Here is an 8,832-nt window from a genome sequence, read left to right as displayed (position 1 = left end):
CTACATCACAGCTAGTTGGTGCCTTGACATGTGGTAGGTGTTGCATGTGACAGCTGGTCTTAGTCTTATTAGCCCCATTGAATAGAGGAGGAAACCGGGTTCTGAGAACTTCCGTGACTCCTCGAAGGTTAATGATACTCCACTCCCTGGACAAGGACTGCCCAGGGGCTGCCCTCTCCCTCACTTAGCTGGGAGGCCCTTACTTCTGCCCACAGTCCCCTCCTCTAGCCCCGTGCCCTTACTTCCCATCCATCTCCGCTCCCACCAGCAGAAAACATGGTGTGAGCCTCCGAGCCTGTTACTGCCGCCGCACCTCACTTTACCTGCCTCTGACATTCATTCCGGACCTCGGCCTTGTTCACAGGCGGGGAGGATAATTTCTCGTTGAGCCGGCTGTTTGGTACACTGTAGGGTGTTTAGCAGCATCCCTGGCCTGGACCCACTAGATGCCAGTGGTACCCCCTCCCTGACGTTGGCCACCAAGAATGTTTCCAGGCATGACCAAGTGTCCCCTGGAACAAAACTGCCCCCAAGTTGAGAACCACTGGTAACCAGAATTTCCCCCCAGTGACCAGGATGGGAGGGGTGACTTCATCAGGTGGGGGGGTGGGTATGGGCGAGTGGGGTCCATGTGCAGGGAGCTCACACAGGCCAGGCAGGGTGCCGAGGCTGGTGGATGAGAGGGGGCGGGCCTCGCTCCTGCCGGCATTGCTGGGGGAAAATGTGGTCCAGCTTTTGCCAGATCTTGAAAGTGTTCACAAGGAGCCAGAAATCCCGTCTTTTGTGTGAAATCCCCTGATTCTTAAATGTTGGCAACTCGTGTGAATTTTTAAAAACACTGTGGGAAAAACAAAATATGCCTGTGAGCCAAACGTGGGCTGCCGTCTGCCAGCATTGCAACCTTTCCTGTACACCCACTTCCACCCTAGAGGCGGGCGGCTCACCGTCCCGGAGCCCGCAGAATGAGGATTCTCTTTGCAATGGTTTGCGCCTTAGAAACCATGACGAGCCCTGGGCGAGGCCTCTGAGCCCGACAGCGCCTGCCCATGTGGGCCACTCGGTCCCCCGTCTGGGGCCCAATTCCAAGAAGCCGGAGGGCTCTGAATTCCTAAGGGAGAGAGAATCTGGGAAGTGCCCAGGAAGGACTGAAGAAGCCCCAGCTTGTGCCAACACGGGCATCAGTTTCCTGTGTGACCTCGGGCAATCGCTCCCCCTCTCTGGGCCTCAGTCTCTTCCTTCGTCAGACGTGTGCAGGATGAAGAAAGAGAAAGGGCGCGGAAAGCATGGTTTCTGCTCCTGGAACTTGGATGAGCATTCCCCCTTGGCAGTGCCAAGCGCCAACTGGCTTGCCCAGTGCCTGGCGGGCATCCTTGTCCTCACACTGACCTGGGCAGGGACACGCTGGCTCCGCCTCCCAGCTCAGGCCCTGCATCTCAGAGTGCGGAGTCTGGGCCGTCCCTGACGGACTCTCTCCTCTGAACAATGAGGTTGTTGGTGCTGGAGGCTGTTCCAGGGGTAGAACAAACACCCCCATCTCCTGACTCCCTGTCCAGTGCTCCTCTGATCTAATACATTGGCATCTCCCAGGAGTGGGGCACTAGTGAGATGTGCAAGAGAAACAGATAGACAGATGGACCCTGGACTGCACTGACTCTGCCTGGAGCTACCTGTGGCCTGAGGACAGTGGGGTGAACTCCGTGCCTGGAGGGCCCAGGCGGGTCACTTACCTGAGCGAGGGAGGCAGGGGGAGACAGGGGGACAGTGGGCATGACAGGGTGGGGGGCACACTGTTACCATGTGCGATGGAATGAGGGTTCGCAATTACCAGACCTCCTGATTTTTCTGAAATAAAGCTATCTGGATTTTTTTGGTGTAAATTATCCTCACTTTAAAGTGTTGGCAGCTCGTTTTTTAAATATTTTTAAATAGAGTGCGAGGAAAAGAAAACATGTTTGCAAACCATATTTGGCTGTAGGGCCACCAGTTTGCAACCTCTGCTCCCTTCTCCTACCCTCAGTTTACTCTGCTTTAAAATGGGTATAGCAGTACCCCCTCTCTCATAGGGCAGTTGAGTGATTAAATGAGAGGATGCCACTAGAGGGCCTATCGTACCTCGGGGCCCACAGTACATGGTAGCTATTGCTATTTATTAAGATGGGAGATACTTAGGAGAAATGGGAAGGGGCTTGTTAAGGTTAGCACAGGGCAGCTGGGAAGCCCTGAGCCAGAACTCAGGGCCTTTCCATCCATCCACACATTCGAGGGTGCGCTTGCTGCATGCCTGGCCCTGCGGGCATATGTCAGTTTAAGACCCGTCCCTGCCTTGAATTTACAGGGGGGCAGGATTAGGCCCATCCAGCAGCTCAAGCGGCCGTCCTTCACCCCAGGAGCCCCCGAGTGCCCCTCCACGGGGCCCTGATTTGGGAGAAACAACCCATTTTCAAAGGTCAGGTTTTAACACAAGGCTGGAGCTCCTTTCATATTTGGCAAAACACATTTTTGCTTGTTTGTTTTAATGAGCAGCTTCAGGGGAAGGTGCCAGCCCTTCCTACGTGTCTGTTTCACAAGTCTGCCTCCTGAAACCAGTTCCAAAGATATTTAAAGGACGACTCTGGGAAAGGAAGGCGTTACAGCAGATTCTAATTAGTACCGTTGGGACTCGGGGCCGCTGCAGACATCTGCCCCGAGGATGGAGCTAGGGCCTCGGGTTGCCTCCTGATGGCCACAGCGCAGACCGCTCTGCCTTCCTCCCGGGCCTGGCCCACGCGGGGCAGCTGGAGGCAGGCAGGCCGCCCGGCCTTGCTGGGGGCCTTGTAGCCACAGAACCCCTCGTTGCTGGTGTGGTGAGGATGGAGGCGCCTCGTTGCCGGTGTGGTGAGGACGGAGGCCCCTGTGCTCCGCCTTTGGAGCTGGAGAAGCCAGAGTCCCTCTGGCTGACATGCCCAGTCCTGGTGGGCGGGCGGACGGGCAGGTAACTCCTAATTATGGGCAAGCAGCCGCGGGCCTGTGTGGACAGGCCTCCCGGAGCCCAGGCAGGTGGCCTCCTGACGGAGGAGGGCCTGGAGTTTGGACTCTGGGTGCAGGAAGCCAAGGGGGGTTGGGGGGGGAGTTATGTAACTGTGACAACACGGCCACTGAGAAAGTGACCTTGCTACGCTCCACTGCCTCGTTCCTCCCACTCAGAAGGGCGTGAAGACCTAGCAGCCCTTCCTTTAGGCAATGGCAGTGGCCCCTCAACTTGGTCAGCATCAGGGGTACCTGCAGGGATGTTAAAACAGACTGTCAGACCCCCGCCCCCGCCCAACCCCCCGAGTTTCTGACTCAGGAGGTGGGGGTGGGGCAGAGAATGGCATTTCTCCTAAAAGCACAGGATGCTGCTGGACACAGTTAGTCCCCAGGCCACTCTGAGCGCCTCTGCTCCAGGGCTTATGAAGTCAGTCTGCCTGGGCCCCAGAAATGCTGTGTGCCCCCGGGCCAGTGTCCGAGCCTCTCTGAACTCCTGGTTTTCTCAGCAGGAGAAGCCAGCTTTGTCTTTGAACAACACCCCCCCTCCGCCCCGCCCCTCGTGTTGACATGCCTAATTACTATTTGCAGGTAGCTCAGAGGCCTTCTCAGGAAAGGCCCAGGCCTTTGCACAGGGCTCTTACCCCATGGTTCCAACCTGCTTGTAGTCGCCGTGGGAGCTGAGGGGCTCGAGGAGAGATGAGCACTTTAGGCCTTAAAGGGACAAGCCAGGCCAGTATCTCCGGGCATCAGCACTCACCCTGCATGCAAGAATCTCGAAGCAGTGCACGAGCCTGGTCTTTGGGATCATTTTCTTGCCTTGCGGGGGTGGGTGGCAGAGGCTCACCACAGTCCCAACGACAAGCACCTGTGGCCCGGAGAGTATAACCCCCGTCACACGTCTGCCAGTAGCTCCTTCTCATCTTAGCCTCCCCGTGCATTGAGCTTCCTACACGCCGGGGTCCTTCCCCGCAGTATCGAGGACAGGACTCGCGGGGGATGCTGAGTGCAGACCGACCAAATGAAATAAACAAGTGAGCAAATGGCTCCATTACTAAACAGCCCCAAAGCCTGGCTGGCTGGCTGTCTTGCCCCCCGCCATCACGTGGTTCCCATCTATGGTCTCCTTCGTGCCTCACAGAACAGTCTTGGGGAGATGGGCAAGTATTCTTATACTCATTTCACAGGTGGGGAAACTGAGGCCCCAGGAAGGTGCCTGACTTGCCCAACTTGACTAATAAGTAAAAGGCAGTAACAAAGAACAGTACAGAACTCCATGCCTGGGAGCCTCACGGCGGCCTCTCCCAGTCTAATCAGTTTCGCATTCCATGTCTGTGTGAGCGCCATCCTGCAGGTAGTGGCAGTGGGGATGGAGTTGGGAGAGAGGTGAGCTAGGGGCCCAGGCCCTTTTGGTTCCTGGGGCGAGGGTGGGGTGGGGCAGGGCCCAGCAGGGAGGCACAGAGGAGCGCTGGAAATAGTCTCTCCTTTGCAGAGATTGCCAGTATTTCCCGGGGGCTGCCCCAGGCCCTTTCGGGGTCACATGCTGGCACACCACAGGTGCCCTTGGCAGGCTAGAATGCATGGTGGTTTGCCTTCAGAGCCCAGGACGGTGCCTGGCACATGGAGGTTGTGCAATCAGTATTTGTTGAATCAATGAATGAATCAATGAAGACGGACTTGGTTGACGTACTGCGTCTAAACTTACCAGCTGTGTGGTCTTAGACAAATCCTTTCACCACTCCATGCCTGGGATTCTTCAACGGCAAAAGCAGAATAATAATGTTATAATAATAAACATTAATGGCATAATAACTAAAAAACAAAACAACAACAAAAAAATACAGGCTCTGGAGCCAGAACTGCCTGCGTCTGAGTCCTGGCTCCACCGTCTACTGCTGTGTGACCTCAGCCAACCTACTAAACCTCTCTGTTCCTTGGTTTCCTCATTGATAGAGGGAGGGTAATGATGGTACTCCTATAGTATTATGGGGATTATAATGAGCAGAATGTGTAGATGCTCTACCCAATATTATTACTAACCCTTAGTGATGGTGATTCCTTCTATGTGCTTCGGTAAATTAAATAACATTTAAGTATCAAATACCAAGCAGAGTGCCTGTCACAAAGACAGAACTAACTAGTAACCATTATTCTTTTTTTAAAAAAGATATATTTTATTGATTTTTTTACACAGAGGAAGGGAGAGGGATAGAGAGTTAGAAACATCAATGAGAGAGAAACATTGATCAGCTGCCTCCTGCAAAGCCCCTCCTGGGGATGTGCCCGCAACCAAGATACATGCCCTTGACCGAAATTGAACCTGGGACCCTTCAGTCTGCAGGCGGAGGCTCTATCCACTGAGCCAAACCGGTTAGGGCACCATTATTCTTACCTTGGACACTAAATCATTACTAAACAGGGCCTGAAGCCTGTCTGTCTGCCTGCCTGGCCCTATGACCTATGGCCCTTTGTGTCTGTTGAGTCACACAAAGGAGACAAAAGGTCTTAAAATGGCTGTGGGGGACATTCTTCATTCCAGGAAGCCACCAACTCAGGGTTAAAGGGCCCCGGATGGGAAAGGTGAAGTACTACCAGTGGCCACCAGGAGCAGCAGAGAACCCATCCTCAAGGCTGCCTGCTGAAGGTTCCTGGAGTCCCCTCTTTAGGAAATAATGAAAAAGGGGCTGGCTATTCCACCGGGCCACCGGCCACCGGCAGGCATTCCCCATAGCCCTGACATGAGAGGCATTTCCCAGAGAACACCCCTCCCTTCTGAGGGTTAGACTCGCAACCCTACCTTTAAGCCACATCATCTTGGTTAAGTCCCTTCGGCTCCTTAAACCTCCGTTTTCTCATCTGAGACATGGGGATAGGGTGATTTTGAGAGTTGAATGAGCTAGAAAACACGGTCTCTGGAGCAAAGTGAGTGCTCAGTTAATGACACCTTAGCCAAGGAAGCATCGTGGTAATTAGCATGGACTCTGCAACCTGATGATATAAGCCTCAGTCCTGCCTGCACCACGCACTGGCTGGGTGCCTTTGGGGAAGTGACTTGACTTCTCTGTGTCTGTTTTCTCACCTGTAAAATGGGGTGAGGATAATAGTACGTGAGCCTCTCAGAGTTGTTGGGAAGATTAAATGAACGTGCAGATCAGTGTAGCGAATGCTACGTCAATGTTTGCCAGTATCGGTATTATAAGTTGTAGTATTTTTGATGTTACTGTTTTTATTCTGAATAAGCTGCAATACCTTAACTTCCTGCAGAAACCTCACTGCTTGACCCAAACTGCCCAAAAAAGGGCTTAGAAGAAACAGGAGAGGTGTGGCCCGTGGATAAGGAAGGACGTTTTCCTTTGCTGAACTTGAGCAGCTGACTTGGCACACAGACGGCCTGGCAGGCGGGCGAGAGACCAACCACGCTCCGTGAAAATGCTTTGATGCTCAGCTCGGGACTAAGCCTCTGCCTCCAGGGCAGGGCCTTTGGAAGCCCCCAAAGGGGATCAGGATCTTTGCCAGGTCACTTGGGGTCCCAGAGAGATCGTCAAAGCAGACCTGTGAGCCGGTGACAGGCACACAAAAGTCTCCAGCCAGGAAGGCCTCCCCAGGACAGATGGCAGGATGGACCCTGCATAAAACCCTCCGTCCCCCTAGGGCAAAGGTCTAAGTGGCTTTGGAGAAAACCCCAGTCTAATCCTTCTTGCTGCACCTGTGCCCCAGAGTCCTACTGAGATGGCCAGGGGAGATCAGCAGGTGGCCTCGGCCACAAAAGCATCCCAGGGCTGGCCAGAGGACTTCCAAGTCACTTTGGAGTCCCCAGGAATGGATCAAAGGCAGCAGATGTCCATGGTGATAGCAGGAGGTGGGTGTCTGGCTTAGAAGCGATGGGCGTGTCACTCAGACCTTCTCCAACAATATCCCTCACGCCTATTTTTTGAGGGTTTACCCTGTGCTAGGCACCATTCAGACATCTACATGTGCCTCTTGTCATCAAAACCTCCCACCACAACCCTACAAGGTGGTAGCCACGATCACCTCCATTTTACAGGTAAAAGGCCCGAGGCTTCCAGGAGCAAATTCACTGTCCAAGATCCAGGGTTTGAGCCCCCAGAGAATGAGTCCCCAGCTGCCTAGGGCAGCAGCCTCCAAGGCCCTCAGCGATGACTGCCTCCTGGATTCACACCTTCCTGTAATCTCTCCAAAGAGTGTGGGAGGGACCGAGGGACCGAGTGACTCACTTCTGAGGAGCAGAAAGGGGAACCATGATGTATGTCTTTTCTGAGTCAGGTTACAAAGAGACAGCGGCTTCGCCCTCTCTGCACACACCCCACATGAGCCCCCTGGAAGACACAGGCTGCCAGTTGTGTGTAGATCTATAGCTCCACGGAACCAATGGCAGCCTCTGGCCAACAGCCAGGGAGGAGCTGAGGTTCCCAGTGCGCCACCCCACGAGGAACTGAATCTTGCCAAAAGCCCCAGGAATGAGCTTAGGAGTAGACCCTCCCCAGTTCCAGCCCCGAGGTGACTGCAGCCCTGGCTGACACCATGGCGACAGCCCATGAGAGGCCCTGAGCCAGAGGCGCCCAGCTCAGCCACCCTGGATTCCTGGTCCACAGAAACGAGAGAGAATAAACGCTGGTGTCTGGAGCCACTGAGGTTTGAGGTGATTAGATACGCAGCGATAGGAAACTAATACACTTGCCGTCACTACTAGCAACACACAAAACATGCCCACACAACCACCATGGGAGGATGAAAAAGCCCGGCTCTCCCAGCTCACACCCGCTGCCCTGGCCCTCCCCATGCTTTTGCCGCTGATGGCACTCAGATGCGTGGACAGAAAGGGTCTTTGCGAAGGTCACACACAAGCTTGGGGGGCCTAGTGTTGCTGTGGAGGGTCTCCAGGCTCCTGGAAACTGTTGCCAGAAGTTCACAAGGATGTTAACCCGCAAAACTGCGCGTCGTGGGCACCCGAGTTGCTACCTTGTCTTTGATTCAGGTGCTTGCAGAGAGTAGAGTGATGCTGGCTGGAAAGTCTCAGCAAAACTGCTTCTACACATACTGAACCCACAGCCAAGAAGAAGAAAAAACGTGAAAAATTCCAGTGGGCTCACCTGGTCGGCTGCAAGCAGGTACTCAATATAGTGGGTTCCTCTAATGCAGCGGTTCTGGGGTTTGTTCCTGAAGCCATACATTTGTTGTCATTGTCTCCTGTCACCTAAAGGAAGTTCCCCTGGGAACGGGAACTGCACTGACCCCATGCGTTTTCTTTGGTGGCACCCTGGTGGCCTGAGGTCAGGGTCATGGGGACAGGGTCTGGCCTCAGAGCTCAGATGCAGAGCAGCCTCCCTACCCTCTGCTGGACTGCCCATCCTCCCCCCACCTCCCGGCCCCTGAATTCCCACTAAGCTTCTGCTTCCTGCAATGACGTCCCGAGGACTGGACGGGGACAGTTCCTGCAGCCTTTCCCCACGCCCAAGTCCTCCCTTCCTGCTGCCTTGCAGAGTCGGCACACTGTATGCCCCGGAGAAGGGGACAGTGAGGCAGATCCCAGGCCCAGCTGTCTCCAGCATCGATTCCCAGCATCCCTCAGAGGCTGGGAAAATCTTCTGGGAGTTGGACCAACTACATAATTGGCGGATGCCAATGCAAATTGGACGTGCAAGGAGTCCCCCAGTTAAAAAATAATTAAGAATTTTAAGGCGATGACAGCAGAGCATTAACTTGGGCACAGGGCCCTTCTGCTCAGAAGCTGGCCCGGCCTTGGGGTCGCCACTAAAGCCCACCCTGAGTTATCCTTCCTGGAGGGCCTGCCCGAGCTGCTCTGGGCAG

The 8,832-nt window shown here is 54.5% G+C and overlaps 1 long non-coding RNA gene across 1 annotated transcript; it reads right to left on the bottom strand.

Moving 5' to 3' along the window:
- Positions 1 to 638: 638 nt before the first annotated feature.
- Positions 639 to 4,764, bottom strand: LOC107183573. Its single transcript, XR_001514361.1, has 3 exons — positions 4,709 to 4,764; positions 3,764 to 3,871; positions 639 to 3,258 (listed from the first exon to the last, which is right to left on the bottom strand). It is a non-coding gene; the product is annotated as an uncharacterized LOC107183573 (long non-coding RNA).
- Positions 4,765 to 8,832: the final 4,068 nt, after the last annotated feature.

Source organism: Myotis davidii, unplaced genomic scaffold (assembly GCF_000327345.1).
Source record: "Myotis davidii unplaced genomic scaffold, ASM32734v1 scaffold299, whole genome shotgun sequence".
NCBI lineage: Eukaryota > Metazoa > Chordata > Mammalia > Chiroptera > Vespertilionidae > Myotis > Myotis davidii.
Note: the sequence above shows the minus strand (reverse complement) of the source record. Positions and strands in the feature narration are given on the sequence as shown.